Source organism: Tinamus guttatus, unplaced genomic scaffold (genome assembly GCF_059628265.1).
Source record: "Tinamus guttatus ecotype Peru unplaced genomic scaffold, ASM5962826v1 Tinamus_guttatus_pri_ptg000602l, whole genome shotgun sequence".
NCBI lineage: Eukaryota > Metazoa > Chordata > Aves > Tinamiformes > Tinamidae > Tinamus > Tinamus guttatus.
This window is the reverse complement of record NW_028289136.1, coordinates 533,047-550,919: the sequence shown is the minus strand read 5'-3', so window position 1 is coordinate 550,919 and position 17,873 is coordinate 533,047.

Genomic DNA, 17,873 nt, shown 5'->3' with positions numbered 1-17,873 from the left:
TTCCCATAACATGGTCAGTTAGCTTGTCAGGACTTAACTAGACGTCTCTATTCTAGATGCTATTTTCCAATAAACAGGTGCAGTTTTTTAGGCTATTTAGAAATATCAGCATCACTTCTGTTTTCTTGACATTGTTCTCCTGTTTACAAATAAAGCAACATGAATTTGTTTGCAAATCAAATAGTTAAGCATCTTTAAAATCAAGGATGCAAAAGCTTTTCTGATAGAATGAAGGAACCAATTGCAAAAGATGCATCAATACAGAGTTTTTTTCAGTTTTGGATCTAATGCCTTTTCAGCCTGTCTTTGAGATTGACACTACCAACATATTTCTTTCAGTAGGAAGAAGATGCTTATGAATTCTCCAAAAATGCCCATTAATAGTTTCTGTCAAGAAACGAATCTATAGAGCAAGAGTTAAATGCGGAGTAAAACAACTGCAGATTGTTGCTTTGCAGAACATAGTACAATCAGTTTGGTCATGATTTTCAAATTTCAAAAAATATTAGAGAATATATATTGCCAAATTTCCTGTGCAGTCATATTCAAGATATTCTTTCCAAAGATAACAAGATTGTTGCTTGTGTTGACTGAAAATACACTATCCCTTGTAGCCAGAAGCAAATTATTTCAGCATTGTTCTGGAACACATGAAGAAAATCACCTTAGCTATCAAGATATTCAGGGCTTTATCTCTGGAATTCAGCATAGTATCTAAGCTGTTAGCCAGTCAAGTGAAGCACATTCGTCTCACCTCACTGGGGGCAGCCTTGGTATAGATCCATCATTTCACTTTCTACAACCCCTGACATGCCAGGATGTGATGCCAAGATGTAATTAAAAAAAAAAAAAAAAAAAAAAAAAAAGCTAACAACAACAAAAAAGCTCTCTGTTCAAAAATCATGCCCTCTAAGGTTCAGAACTTCACTCTGCGCAGTCCTGTGAACTTCAGTCCTCCAGAGTTTTAGCACTTGAACTGTCCATGTCAATTAAGCTTTAAAGATTTTCTACCCTGAAGATTTTTGCCTTGCTCTCCCTTCTTCTGAACCTGTTAAAATAATGAGAATTCTGATCCAAGTAAAAAAAAAAATGAGATGAGAAGCAGTTAACTCCATATTTTTTAGCTTGCCTTTTCCTCAATTTCATATTATTTCTGTGATTTGTGTGGGGGAGATTTTTGTGGCTCAGCAATCAGCCTTACAAATTCCTTGGGGTTGTGAGGGGAAGTCTTACATCAGCTTGAAGAAAAAGTAGGAAATGAGAAAAGTCCAATCAGACTCCTATCAGGAAGAAGAACACCCACTCACACATCTACTACCCCATGCTAGAGAGGTGGCAACTGAATGTTGCAGGATCTGCACAGCACATAAGGAACCCCACGGACATCAAGAAGAGAATTGGAACATTTTCAATTTACAGAATCAGGATTTCAATCTCATTTTACTAGTCAATAGGAAAGCACAGAGACTCTTCCAATTTTGGTCTAAAAATCTAAAGACCCTCTTAGGTAAGAAAGCATGATTTTTGGCAACTGGAATTAGGCTCTTGTCTCTGGTCAGAATGAAGATATCCATAGATTAAACTGGTAAACTATGTCTTCTCAAACCAGAACTATAGATGCCTTCACACTGAAATCACATTCAGTTTCTCCATGGTACTTAGGATTACTTGGAAAGAAAAAAAGTGGGTCTTAACATGCAACTTAGCGTTTTGCCTTAACTGTGGTAGAATACACAGTGACCAGCGCTTCAGTGCACATGAAGTGAAAGAGGGCAAGAATTTATAATAACAGAACGACATTTTCATAATTAGGAGTTCCATTAAGTCAAGGGAAAAAAAAAAAAAAAAAAAGAGCTCAGTCTGCAGATTCGCAGTATCTATATTGAGCTGGTGACAATTACTTATCATCCAAAGTTATATCTCTGCAAAAGAGGTTGCAACCTCACTTTTAAAGCACTACCATGGGACAGTGGCAGATCCAGAGCTAGTTTCCAGTGGTACTGCAGCTTCCTAAGTAACTCTTGTGTGGAAGTCTTTTTTTTTTTTTTTTTTTTTTTTTTTTTGTAACTCAAAATTCTAAAGATTAAAAGATTATAAAGAATTCAATTCTTCCCTGGTTAATCTGAGAAGAAACATCTTAGGTACCTTTTTTGCTTGTTTTGTTTTTACATCAGGAGAAGGTAAATGCACAAATTTATGTTTCTGAGAGGAAAAAGAAAAGTTTTAATATATCTCTCAATAAAGTACTACATTTTAAAATAAATGCCTGTAAAAGGAAAAAAAGTAAGCATTAATGACATAAAAGTTACAAAATTATATATATCATGTCAAAGCTATTTATATAAAATATGCTAATTGATCTAATCAGAAACTCATGTATTTTCAAAATTAGCAGACATTTTGATGTATGGGAAATTAAAAAAAAAAAATCAAAAATTCTACCATAGCAGTAAATGTCTGTTATAGTTCTTACATTATTCTTTGCTATCTATTGCACAGAATAGCAGTGTAAAGCAAAGATCTCAATCTTTTTATGGCATTCAGTTGCTCTAGAGGTAGGAGACACACTTTGATGATATTCTGAGTGAGACGCTTTCAGTACCTGCATGAGAAACCAAGTTTAGAACTAGAGTCTCTTCAGCTCCACACAACTACAACTTCAGATGGCCTGAAAGATGGGAAAAAAAAGAATATTCAAATGGTCTTTTAGGTATGTAGAAACCTAGTTTGAGGGAGAACTTAAAGGAATTTTCTTTTTACCTCTTCCCTCCACCTAAAAGAAAAAAAAAAAAAGCAAGCAAACAAGTAAACAAACAACGTTTGCCTCAATACTTTTCTTCCATATGTAGATGATGAACAAGCTGTTGGTTCTGCAGGAAAGGCCGTTTGCAAGGCCATTTGCTGCATTGCCTCCAAGCACTACAGGACAGGCTCATAGCGCACTTCCCCATGTTAGAGACGGAGAGGACCACGCGCGCTCAGAGTGGTTATCACCTAGGAAACAAATGATTGCATCTTATTTTTGGCAGAAAGCTGTAGGTGTACGAAAGATCTGAAAATGCTCTCCCACACAGTACAGAGCTCATTCCTCATGATGCCAAGACGAGGAATGAGCAGAGCTGCTGGGAAGCACCTCCTAGCGGTAGGTGTAACCGGAGAGCCGCCCACGAGCACTAGACATTATGTCAGGTCTCCTTGCCTTGTTATTCCCCAGAACATGGTGTTATAGCCAGCATAACACAGAAGTCATCTCAGATGGATATTAATAAGCTATTTGGACCTAAGATCTCCTAATGCAATCTATGAGGTACCCAGAAGCAGAGTACATCAAGATGTAAAAGCATTCAAAAGGATTTTAATGAAACAATTAAATTAAGTGCTCATCAAAGAGTGATGTAAATTGCCTCTGCATTACAGCATTACAGCAGGTTGCTTAATAAATTGATAGATTTTAAGGCCAGACAGGACTATTATGATCATCTAAGCTTACTGGTGGCATAGCACAGGTCAGAGATTCTTACTCAGAAATTCTGCAAGTAAAACCTGTAAATTTGGATTGCGTAAGAGTAAGAGAAGCTCTTCTTAACAGACTTCTAAATGTGATTCAAATATTTTAAATAATAGAAAATTCATCAACAATTTCATGTAGCATTATGTAAGTTTATGCATCTTCAAATTCCAGTTTTTTAATCCAATCTTGTTTTTCATGTAAATGGCTTCCAGTAAAATTGTAAACTACTCGGAAAGAGCTGGATTGTATACTTTGTGCAGCTTTACTGAAAAAAAAAATCCACATAACACGATTGCCTTTCCTTCTTTTCCTTTCTTTTCTTTTTTCTTTTTTTTTCTTTTTCTTTTCTTTCTGTCACCAAACGTTCAGTCATGTCAAGACTGTTAGACTGAAAGCAAGTCATATAGCCTTTATTCTTGAGCCAGGTTTCCTTCCTAGCCCCTTGTCTGGAAGCTGCTCAGCAAAAAAAAGTGTGGAGCTTCTGTAATTTACAAGTAGTTTTCAGAAAATATCACATTTCAGGTAAAAACTGTTCAGGAACTGACCACTTACTTAATTCTTATCCCCAGGCTCTCCAGCTCATTCCAGCATTACTTTGAGAGGTTTGCATGGAGTGTTGGGAAGTATGTGGAGGACACAGCAAAACAACCCACCTCTTCCACCTCTTACATCCTTCAGTTTTGAAGTGATGTATTCAAAGGTGGCATGGGAAAGAGACCTGACTGTGCATCTAGGAGGCACAGTCTCCCAGACCAAAAACTCCTCTTCACTGTAAGAAGCATAGCATAGCATACAAGCATAGGACACATCTCTTCATGGCAATGAGTATTCTTTTGCGTTTCTATATGCTTGCAATAAATTCAGGACTGGACCCATTGCTTATTGAATTTTACAGTTACAACATTTAATCTCTTGTTGTCTTTCTGTCTTAGTAAAAGAGATGGATTGAAAAATGTCTTCTCTACAGTACCAGAGTCATAATATGTATTAAGTAAAATGATCTATTACACAGGCCACAACACTTTAAGACTGGAAGTGTCACTTTATAATTAAAGTGTCAGAACAGCTGGGAAGATTTATAAGGGTGATATGATGAAATTATTATTCTGAGGTTTGTCTGTTTCTTGTAAATTCTGTCTGCCACTGGCATGTGTGTTAGTCGGGTGCTATTTACAGCGTGGGCTTTCCGAGCATAGCTTTGGGGATTAGCGTATGAAAAATTAATGGATAAACCACCGAAAAGCAGATCAGGAAGATAAAACAATAGGAACATTGTCAAAATCAAAATAACAACCTGGCTTCCCAAAGTGTTAACTCTGTTTTGTAGGACTCTGAAGACACAGCACAGGTTTAAATGTGTTATGCCCTACACATAACACTGTTGGATCTAGCTGTGTACAGATTCATCTTGCCCAAGGGAGTCCTCCCGTGGAGCACAAGCTGAAAGTGCTGAGGTCGTGGCCAAGCAGGGGGAGAGGTGAGTTCACAAGCCGGGATGCTTATTGCTCACCCTGGTGCTTCCATGTCACACATGTAAATAAATTCAGCCTGCCTCTTTTCCTCAAAGGTTTTCAAGCTCTAGTTGGCACTTTTTTTTTAATGTGTCCAACTTCCAGTTCAGTTTATACATAAAAATGACATTCAGCTTATATCAGTACCACAGCATACATCCAAGGGCCTTTCAAAGACCAAATGTATTTTTTCACTTTTTGTAAACACAACTCCTTTTTTTGACTTCATTGGAAAAAAAATAAAAAAGGAATCAAATTAAGGTAAGAACTCATTTCAAATTAGGAGTCCATCGTTTAAGTATCAGTATGGACATATTGACATGGGGATTAGGATTTTTCCATTCCTATGACAGGAAACAATTGTCTGAACTTATGAAATGGAACATCTGAGACATTGCATTGGGCTGGCAAAATGGCCTGGAGGTGAGGGAGACCTGCATATTTTGGTACTGTGAGATGAAAGGCAAAAGTGATACTCTCACGACTGAAGAGGCATGAAGGGTCTTCACATCCGCAACTGAATTCCTCTCCTGGCCAGTGGGGCCCAGAGGAAAGCTCTCCTGCAAGTAGATTCCTACAGCTCCCCTCAGTTGATCAAGTGCTTGGCATCTAGCACCATTCAAAATGCCTTAGGGTATTTCAGTGGTTCTCCAGCTGTCTTGTCTGGAAAAGCACAAGTCATGAGTCATATCTTCTAGCACGCTTCATCTCAAATGCCTTTAAATTTCTATGGAAGGAGCTGAACTAAGGTCCTACTTAAAATATGACGCCTTGAAGTAGATATCTGCATACAGATATGTAAACTCATGCATCATGATCTTAAGCAAATTGAATGTCAGATGCATTTCGATTTTGAGTTAGTTTCACTTTTGCCTTTCGTCAGACCATTCAAAGCTGCTATAGCCTAAAATGCATTACAAGGAAATGTCAAAATAAAGCTGTTACTGCTATTTTGAAATTTAGCAACTGATGAAATATTTTGCTCATATGATCTTGAATATTTGTTTGTTGGTTTTGAAACCAGATTGTGTGTCTTTAGATCTTTGAACAAATATTACAAATATTTAAAATAAAAAAATCTATTTTTCATCTATAAATAAAGGGTTGGCCAGTTACTTATAAAAAGCAGCAAACTAAGCTTGAATGCAGATAAAAGTATAATAAAAAAATCAGACATATCAAGGTTATTTGAATTATTTTAAATGAAATAGTCGCATTATTCATTTAAAAATAATATTTCAGGCTAACTTTCAGTAAATTAAAATAAATGAAAAGATTAAAAGCTTAAATATTATTCTTAACCAGAAATGTAAAGAAGGTTTTGTTATTTTTGTGAGAAAAAAAATTGGTTTTAATTTGATTTAAAGTTATCTTTTCATGTTTTTCGCTTTACTAAGAAAAGTAATTATTAGTTATTTGAATACATGCAAAAATAGAACTTTAACATTTATTAACAGAGGATCAAAAGGATCCTCAATCTTTGCCTATTGTTATATTTTAGGTAAGACTGTTTGTCCTTCCCACATTTGAACTTTGCTCTGCTATCCTTACCTAAGAAGTAGATAGCAGCTGAAAAAGTCTTAAAACACTCTGATAGCTCCCTGATTCTTTGTTAAAGATATGTTTTTTTAAAAAAAATATGATTATACATCACTTTTCACACTGTGTTTTCTAATAAAAATTATCTATTTTCATTTACATATTTTTTAAGACAACTAACATGAGATTTTCTATATCTTGGAAACTTTAATTCTTTATTCCAATGCAATTGCCCCAATTTAATTATAATGAATTAAAAATTTGTAATTTCACTTTTACAAAAATGTTACATTTTTAATATGTTTATTCCGGTAACTGGAAAAAATATTTAATAAAAGATGTGAAATATATCATAAAACTGATAAAGAAAGTAAACAACCCTCCCTGGAAGGTTATATTTTTATAAACTAACAAATTATTAATTTTTAATTAATACAATTTTTCTGGGAAATTTTCTTCATCAATCCTTTTGTTTTTCAAGTTGGCATAGTTTTTAAATAGGGAATTAAATTGTGATGTACATATTGTCCTGCATATGTGTCTACTACCTGTCATATGGAACATGGCAATATGGTAATGTCTAGTTGCACGTTTTTATATATATGTATACGTATATTATGTTATATGTATGCGCTAGATACATAGACTCCCTTTACAGGCAATAGAAAGAAGCAGGCATTTCTAGGGCCCAGTTCAGATTGTTATGAAGCAGACATCTAAAAAGGTCATATATATATATGTACATATATTGCAAATAAAATTGCCTTTTTCTCTCCAATTTTTGTAAAAACCTAGAGTAAAATACTCAATGCATACTTTAATCGTGCCATTTTTACTTTGTCATTTTTGAAGGTGAAATCCGTTTTTACAGCTATATACCTCAAATCAAAGGCTTTTAAAATTATTAACCTTTGAGATAAAAAATGTGATGTACATGTCCCAATATGAAGAGGGAGGGGGATTTGGGGAAATGAAAATGGTACATTATAAGAGGCTTCTTATAGAATTCAATTTGAAAACCTTAGCTTCTCAGTACTTTTCAGCAAGGAAAGAGTTGAAATCAATCCAGGCATGAATTTCAGCTTGGCACCCTCCAAGATAACCTTTTTATTTGTTGTTTCCATAGTAATTATGTTCTAAATTCGGCATATCTATAGGCTCCCTCAGTCAAAATTAGGTGTTATATTTTAAATCTTTTTATGTTCGGCAACATTCCTTTAGAAAGGACAAACACTCCATGTCACTTATTTGCTTATATACCTAATAAGTTGAGCTATTCTCTCTGTGAAAAATACGCAGTTCAGTCTTTGAGGAGGAGGCTCCTTGCCCCTTAATTGCTCATATTTCAGAAGGTTGTCTAAAAATTTAATAAAGATTATGAAACAACTGATACTGTCAGAATCTCTGTTTCCTCTGATTTGTCAATGCTTAGAAGTATATTGACAACATAGCTCACATTTAAAGCGAGAACATTCTTCCAAACCATTTCATTGTAAAGGTTGTATAAAACTGATGTAAATTGATTGATACAGTTGAAAAAATATGTAGACAAGTTCATTTCTGCAGTAGAAGTCTTTGGCAATTCGATCAGCAGTTCATTCAGGGCTGTTCTGATTTCTGTTGTTTTAAAAATGGGAAAATGATTCAATGAAGCTCTGTATGTGTTCCCCATAGCCCTCTCTCTGGCTACAAAACAATGACAAGCAGTTGGCATCATCATGGCATTCTGCTGGGTTCAAGGGCTACTGAGGCTTACTCTGGTGATGCAGTGCATGGTTAAATGTGAGGTTATATTCACCCTTCTTACCTCTTACCCAACTTTGGATGTCAGATGCTGAGCTGGTCACCTTGTCTTTCTTTTGTAGCAAGTGGAGAGAAATCAGCACTACTAAAAAGTAATCTTAAACATCTATGTATCCACTCATGAGCTGTTGGCATTTCCTCTGAAGGAAGTCCAGGATGAGAAGCTTGGGTTTGGATGACTAACTTCAGGCTGGGGAGATGAATTCCGCTTGGAGTTTCATTCATTTCTATTTACACATTTATCACATCTGCTATATAAATCTGTGTGTATGAAGTGTACTGTAGGTGCTGTTTTGTTATTGTCGAGAAGCAAATGTCTCACAGTCCTTCAGTCCTTTCTAACATATCGAGTCAATATCGGTATGTTAGACTATTGATAACAGAATAAATAGAGATGCAATTCATCAACTATCAAACATGAAAGACTTGAATAAGTAAGATAAAGTATCCAGAGTGGGACACATCTCAACAAATTTTAAATGCTGTCAGCGCAGGCACTGCACAGCTGAGCAACCTGAGCTCCCATTACAATCAAAGAAAAGCAGCATTTTATTCGGACATAGGTATTTGTTTTGCTTTTGGATGAAGTAAGATACATCCTAAAATTTCTGACTTCTTTCCCATAACCATAAAGCACTCTGGATGATTTAATCAGATTCAGATATCTATATTTGATCAGAGGTTTTCAACACATAGGGTGCGTTCTCCATTGACAATGATGAGGTTTATCTATATCCATTTTCTCCAAAAACTATCTTTTCTTTCCTCACTAGAGTCTATCAATGAAAGGAGATGGTTCTTCTACACATAAGGCAAAAGATCAAATTATCAATTGAACAAAAAGAGAGGGAAATATTTGCTGGAAGTGTCCCTATGTGAAATAAGCTCTCTTTAACTCTTAAGCTAAACCAAATTAGGGAATGGAGAAACTGGTGCTGATTCTCTAACCAACCCTCTTCAGTTTAATCTTCATGAAGTTTTAATGTTGTTGCTTTTATTATTTACAAATTCTCTAACAAAAAGTAGTCTTTTTTGGCCTTGGGACAGTTTGCTTCTGCTCTCACTGCCTCATTTTCTTTACCAGCAAATATAGGCAAAAAGCCTAATTCTGTGGCCTGTCAATATTTAAAAATATTTCACACTCACTAACCTTTTAAAGTTCTTTGGATGAGATAAAGTATTCAAAGCATAGCATGTTCCACATACAAGCATAGTGATCACATTGAAATTAAAAGCATTCAAAGTTAATTTAAAAATGAACAATGTGGGTAGACTGGTTTGGTTTGGTTGGATCAGTTATTGGCTTTTCCTTGTCTTGTTCAAGTAAACAAGTCTATTAATATTTTATCTAATATGTACTGTGGCCAAAAAGGAAAGATTCAGGTGTCAAAGTTCTGTAGAAGCAGTCTCAGCTCACAGTATGCTAGGCATAATTTAGGATACAGACAGGGGGTGTTTCTGTGGATTTCCTAATTATTAAGAATTACAATTAAGAATTATTAAGAATTAAGAATTTACAAATAATATATTTGGCCCAGTTCTGCTAGAGTTCATTGAAGTGCTCTAGAGGCGCAAATTGATTTGGTGTGTCTGGATGAAAGGATGAACAGAGTTCAACCCCAAATTATTTAGCACAGCACAGGAATCTAGGGGTGAAATACCCTGGCCTACATTAGGGGAAAAAGTTAAACTAGTGAGATTTTATTTTCACTTTAGTCTTTAAAATGGAGAAGCTATGAGTTTTTCCCTGTGGTATTGACAGTTTCTGGCAGCAATTTCACAGCCTGTGTAATTGATGCTGAACACAGAAAGGAAGAATACAGCTGCAGGGAGAGGTAAGGAGCCGGACTATTGCCTTACTGCTGCTTCCCCGTGCATCACAGGACTGGGAGCTTGCATGAGGCATAGGGAAGTGTTGAGTGAAGGGAAATAAGGCTTTTCCCCTTTACTCCATTGATATTCCATGCCTGGAAGCTTGTATTCTAAATGCAGCATAAGAATAGACATGCTTCTTTGAGTAGCCGCATTTTGTCTATCAGTCTTCTAACATTCACGACATATGAGGGAAAAAATAACAGCTAGAAAAAAAAGTCTTAAAAATAATTCCCTTGAAAAACACCAATAATCCAAATAGCAATGTTCAAATCCAATGTTTTTCAAGCACTGAAAGACTGAAATTGATTTTTGCCCCCATGAAATGAAGACATACCCAAAAGTAGAGCAGAACTAACACTTACTTCTAGTTCTGGGAGAGACCAAAATATCAGACCTAGAAAACTTGATGCACCACTCCATAGAGAAAAGCTCCAGGCAAATGCTTTTAAAGAATTTCCTGGCTTTATTTCATTGCCATGAAAGAATCTGGTATCAGCTCATAGCATTGAGGTAGAGTTTGCTTTTTAAATAGGACTACAAAATAATCTTACATAATAATTTTTTAAGTCTTTAAAAATGGGTTGAAATCCATCATCCACTGCTCTTTTGTGTGTGTTTGTATAAGAAAGGTGATTAGCACTAGCCATGTGTGATGACACGTATGCTAAACATACCATTGACTTCAGTGTAGCAGTATTTAATTAGTTTTGTCATGAGAATGGTCAAATCAAATGATCAAGTTGTCTGGTGTTTATTAAGGGTGTAAGAACAGTCAGCATGGAGTGACATTTCTCCCACAAACAATTTAGGGTTCAGTCTTGCTGAGCCAAAGATAGAGGGGTTGCACTAAACAGGCATTGATAATTTCTTTTTCTTGAATTTTCTAGTCAGTTTTTGAACCTATGAATATTTTCAACCTCCCCAACAACATGTAAGATGATTCTAACAAACAGACTAATTATTAAGCATATGAATAAAAATCTCTTTTTTCATGATTTGAGCATGCTACATTTTAATAGCAAAGTAAAAGGGGGAAAAAAAAGTTGGAAAAAATCATCCACAATTCGCCTTCTCTATGTTGCTTAAAACTTTCAGTTATTATCAGAATCACTGTGCACTACTTTGGAAGGATTTTTTTTCTGTATGCTTAATGTCTTACTAAGATGTTTTATTCTTTATTCAGCAAGTTTGCAGCATGAAAAAATGAGTTTTCTATCTTCTATTTGCATTAAAGTGAAGTTGAATGTCAAGGTCTTATTTATATATTTATTTAGCTGTAGTTAATTAGTCAAGTTCTACAGAAATGTCAAATTCATTACAGTTTGATTCTTCATTACAGTGATTATTTAGAAGGGAGAAAAAAATCAGAGAATACATCTCATATTTCTGAGTCTTTTCAGTAGCAGGGCCTTTGAGCATTGCCAGACAGTTGTGGAAGGTTAATAAGAATTTCTTTTTTTTTTTTTTCAATTCTAAACAATGTATGTCTTTTCCCCTTATCTTTCCTATGCTGTGGAGAAGTTTAAATTAATAGAAATGTGAGTGGAGCTATTATAATTGCCTACTTTATTATCTGCATTTTCTCTCTGCAATGATCTGGCACTGAAGAACCACACGATGGTCTCTGCTGTGTGGAGCAGGGAGAGCCAGCAGGAAGCCAGACGGAGGTCACCCTCCCACCAGTGTTCAGGACTATCGTGGTTGGCTGTTTGTCACCCATTGCAGCCCAGTAGACTCCTGGATGAAAATTAGGTTGTAATGAGCCAGTTTGTGGGTAATGGACTGGGAGGCTAGGCAGCATTCCCTCAACACAGCCTTCCTTCTCCCACACTGGCTCACGGAAAGTGCCTCTGCTTTCAGCCTCCATGAGTCAGATTTTATTTGAATCGCTTCTTCCACCCCTATGGAGCAATTTCAGGCAACCTGTGAACTTTCGGAACCCCTTGCAAATAAAAGGCCTTGGAGTTTATGGAGCATTTTGAGGCACATGCAAGCTTAGCCAAAGTGATCTTCAAGCCCACAGGAGAAAATTCTAGAATAGGAGAGTATTGAAAGGACAAAATCTGAATCAAATCTGTGAAACTGATTCTTTCTGTATGCATTTTTTTTTGACATTTAGTCACATCTGCAATGTTTTTGCATTTTAAAAGCTTATATATATATATATGTACACACACAGACACGCATATATATATATATGAATAGAAGAGCTATTTTTCCTACCCAAAATGTTTTTATTTACCGTAGCAAATCTCTGAGACACACTTTAGAGCAATTGTAGCCTTCTTCTCACAATTTTTTGAGTATTTAAAGGACTTTGTTTTGGTAGCATGTTGAAAGAACCAGCTTACAGCTAAAATGATGTGCATTTAGACATACAGAGAAAAATATGAATATGAACTATCTATCTTATGCACAAATGCCTCTTCCATCTGCACAGACAAGCAAGGCTTCATGGAATCCAGCTTAGTCCTGCATATGAGAGGTTATATGAGGTCACTTCAGCCTCAGAGGGTCCCATCTGGCTTATTTCCACATACCTGTCTTGACTGATTCTCTCATTGTGCTTCCAAATTTAGTTTTTGACACTGCTTAGCCCTGCTTGCTGTATCACCAGGAGCTACTGAGATTTGCTCTGTGCTGAAAATCATGCTTGTGTTTTCTAGTATGCTATTTGATTATTAGCTTTCTGCAGCATAGACATACACACACATAAGAATAATAATAATAATTAAAAAAAAAACCTAAAGCCTAAAACAGAAAATAGGAAGTCACTATGATTTTTTATTATTATAGAGCATGGCAATTATTAGGGAAGTTGCTTCTGAAGAGAAGCATGGGAAACAGTCAACTTGAAGAGGTAAGTTTATCAAACTACTTTGGGAAGGAAGATGAAGATCATAGGGTTTAACCTCAAGAGTGAGAGGCAGCGATGATTAAGGCATAGCTGGAGGGGTGCCTGTCACAAGGACTATGGATGTGGTTTTGCAGTACAGGAGGAGCCCTCTGAAAGCACAAAGACCAGTCTTGCTTCTCCCCTAGTGATTCCCAACTCTACTTTTATGTCAGTTGGAGCACTTGTGTGACCTCTCAGCAGGCCAGTTTGCCTTGGAAAACAAGCAGAACACTAGCCCAGCAAAAAATATAAATAGTTTCCTGCAAGGTTACTGAACAACTTTCCATGCTGTCAGTGTCAGTAAGCTCTTAGCTGAGTCAGGGAATTCCTGAACCACCTCAATATTACCCACTTAGTTAAACCTGGGCCCTGCCATTAAAACCAAATTCACATATCACACACAGAGTAGGAAAAAAAAAAAAAAAAGGTACTTTTCCTTTGAAAGGAATAATTCAAACACACTTACCTAGATATCCAGGCTGCCTGGCATGTGCTGAAAAGCCAGGACTCCAGGCAGTGTTCTTCAGCAAAGAGCTGAATGTGGAGGTGGAGTGTGATAAAATTATAGATAATATTGCTTCTACATCCCCTGTAGTTGCTGTTCTGTCATCAAGACTGATAAATATCTGACTGATTTTGTGTGACCTGCAGAAAAAAACATAAATCATGTAAGTTAGTAGGTAACTACTTTAACACTATCATCCGCCTATAAACAAGGCAAAATGCCTGTTTGTCTTTTGCTGCTGCTTCTCTACTTCTGTTGTTCTGATTGCATCTGCTTCTTTTCTCCCTAGCTTTGGGTTGTAAGTCAATCAAATTATTATTATTATTTTTATTGTTTTTATTATTTAGATTCCTATCAGACTCCTTCACATTGCCTGTAATATTTAGCCTGTATTTTGAGACTGGTTGGAGTACCTATATTCAGAGGCATTAAATCTGTCTCTAGAGTTCCCAGGATCAGAATAAAAATCCGATGGCCACTGGCATATAAAACCTCTCATATAACAAAACTCATAGGCTCAATGCTGTTAAAAGGACAGAGCAGCTTTTTTTCTCTCTCTCTTTTTTTTTATACCCTATCAAATATTATCTCTCCAGAGAACAAGCTTCTGCCAGAAAAGACATTTCTCCTCTTGCAGGCTACATAAAACCAACATAAAACTGTATCCTTGGTCCTGTCTTCTCTGACTAGTTCAACAGAGCTGCAACTGGGTGTTCATGTATGGTCCATACCACATTACTGCCAGGAAATGATTGGTCTACTAGTGCTCCTAGTGGATCATGATAACAAACTTCGTGGAAGAGAACACCTGTGAATTCTTTCTACAGTAAGCCAGGGCTAAGGTTGGTGGGGAGAATGACTTGTTTAAACTGCTTTATGACCTTAATTTAACCAAAATGTCCCCAAGTATAACTTGAGTGGTGTTCACTGAATACTAGGTATGTTACTCCTGGGTTAAAAACTGTTTACTTAACAGCATTCAGAATCATTTTTCAGCTTGAAATTGTGTTCCTTACATATGCCCAAATGGATTTTTAAACTCTATCTTCAAATATTCCAAAAGGTGAGGAAGCATTTGCCTTAGGCTAAGAAGATCACCTGTGGTAATTTATAGCCTGCTCGACCCTTGATTAAGAAAAATGAACTTGGTAACTTACCTTGGTAACTTACTTTCCCATCAGAAGCTTGTATTTTTTCAGCAACTATGCACAACTGTTTGTAAATAGAAATTAAATGTTTTCATCTTTCTTTGTGTAATGCCTAAATATCTGTCTGGTTCATGGCTCTTAATGATAAACAGGACTCTCATGAATTTTCACCCACCCACTTATCAGCAAACAGGAGGCAGATTTTTAATTCTGGCTTTAACCCCAGCACGGTATTTATGACAAGTACAAATGTCATCAACCTAAATCAACCTTTCTTTTCCATCTCATGGTTCCAACTGTACCCTCAGATACACCTATCTTTCTCTAAACCTGGCCCACATTCTCCTACAGCTTTCAGAGGCAAACACCTCATCAGGTCTCATCAAGCTGTACTACAGAGGATTAGTCTGATAGATAAATCAAGGAAAGGAGTACAGCTTCTTTGGGAGTAAGCACTTCTCTCAGTGATGAAATCCATTACAGAACGATGCAGCCTCTCATCCCTACTCCTGGAGAACCACCGAGGAGACTGAGAGCTCCATCTGACACACGGGCCATGGGACAGAAGAAAAAAATCATGTTTTGTCCTTCAGATGCATGAAATTGAAGCTCAGCAGGGCCACAGCCAGTTGTACAAATCTTGGATAAACATTTGGAGACAAGTGCCTTGGGACTGTGTGTGAGGATACTGACAGTGAGCAACACTGAGCAGCAGGTGTGGACCAGAGAGTATAATTTGAATCTATTACTTTCTTGAATCAAACTTTCTATCTGGTTAATGGATTATCATATCTTCCCTCTGCCAGTTTGGTTTGTCACAGTTTTATGCTGAACTTCTAAAATAGTTACAATTTCAAAACGGTCCCTTTTTTTTTCATCCTTTTTTTTTCATTCAACATGAATAATTGAACTATAGAAGCACAGAAAACCTGAAAAATGTAAACAAACAGATTTTAAAAACTTTTGAGAGCTACTAATTTCACAGAGTCATCCAAGTGTTGGAAATTTTGAAAATCCACTAATTTTACCTGAAATTGAGACTGGTTCAATAATGGCAACCCAGAACAGAAATTTATTTCAATATCTTTTGATTGGAAGAGATATTTTCTGAAGATTACTGAAACTGGCACTTTAAATCATCTAGTTGAAAACCTGAGGGTGCAGTTAAGATTTAGGGACATAAATTAGATCTCCATGCCACTCCACTGATGAAGAAAGCCCCTACAAGCTCCAACTATAGAGCAATTCCTGGTGATACATTTTTTGGAGTCAAATAAAGCCACATGAGCCACTCCCCAGATTGCCCTATTTCATTTTCTTGAATATAGAAAGTGATGTGTCTTAACCATGTTGATTTTACTGACCGTCTAGCCTTTTGTGGGCCTTAAGTGAATAAATCCTGACCCATTCTCAAATGAAATGACCTAAAGATGAGGACTGGGTCTCTGAAGGCATTCAGCGCAGTCGTGCTGACCCGTTGTTGACAGTCTAGGGAGATTTCTCAGACAAAATGAATAAATTCAGCTTATTCACAAACTGAGTCAGATATGGTTGTGTTAAATCAATGAGAGTAGGAGTGGTGGCTTGAAGCACAAGACAGATGAAAAATCTTCCGAGAGGTTTTAATGACAAGACTTTTTGCCCAGATGAAGCATATAAGGTGTGACTGTCCCATGTTTTGGTGCCTCTGTGACAAAAAAAAGGGAATAGGAGAATGTATTTTCTTATTTGGCTAACATTTACGACTGGTGATATATGATAAGTTTGATTTTCTAAACGCTGCCTGAATCATTGACAGTTAATGAAAACAAACCTCTGCTCGATAGCAGCAGATCAGGAAGGGGATATGCCACCTCTCAATCACATTTCCCATTCAGAGTTTCTCATTCATACATTTTCACAGAGGATTCCTCAGATAAACAGCTGCTTCAAAGTCATCATATGTCAACGCTCAAGACTCAGATTTTTTTTTTTAATTTAACCATAAAATGTTTTTAACGTATAAGAATAGGACTTTGAATGTATTTTTGTGTGTAGCCCTCTATCTAAGTATATATGTGTGTACTTTCCAACTCCACTTTGAGGCTTTACCTCAAGCATTTCCCAATCTCTGTAGCTTTTTAGTGCATAATAGAAAACACATATTCTTATAATCAAAGATGGTTCTTTTCTCAAATATATTAGTTTTATACTAATCCCCATGAGAGGAACATTAAAAAAAATAGTTCGCCAGGGTTTTCCAAACAGCCAGGCACAGAGAAAATAATAAATCAAACTAGTAACACTTCTGTGATTAAATCTATTTTACAAACCTAGCATGAAAACCAGGGGAATCAGTCAAATGAGTGTAAACATCAGCTTGTGCATAAAGGAAACGGCAGTTTTTCCCTTGCCTTTTCTGCTCCAAGTGCCCCCACTGCAGGCTCCCTAGCACTGGGATTCAGGGATAATCCCTTTGGATATCTGGGGCGTGGAAGCCAACAGGATTAAAGTGCCTCGTGCTCCTCAGCACAGCCATGTGATGACCTGCTGATCCCAATCAAAGGCATAATTTCCCAGCAAAGTTCTCAGTTCATTTGCCTGTGTGTTGTCTACTAAGATTCTCTGCAAACATAAGGAAAAAATATTCATGATGTTTAAAAATAAAAAAGTATCTTACTAATAGCAGTGATAGCTGAAGAAAACTGGATAATTTCTGTGCAATTTGTCTGACAGTAAAATAACTGCTATCTCTCTTCTTCAAGCAGTGCTTCAAAGTACAAAAAACTTCTAATGCCTTTCATACAACTCAACCCTGATCAGGCTAATGCAGGAGACGAAAGAGGATGTGGGTGGTCAGCAGGCTGACCAGGAAAGCACTGAGTAAAACACACAGACATGCTGTTTGCAAACTTCTTGATGGCAGAAAGGCAGCAGTCAAGGTGTATTTTCCAGGTCAGGAGGTGGCTGCTTTAAGTGCTTTCCACAAGCCTGTCAGCAGACTATGTTCCCCTCAAAACTGCAGGGAAAATTTAGGTCCAGATTTAAAATTACAGAGTAAATTTGGATTCAAATTTTTTGGGGAAGGGTGTTAGCTTTCAAATCT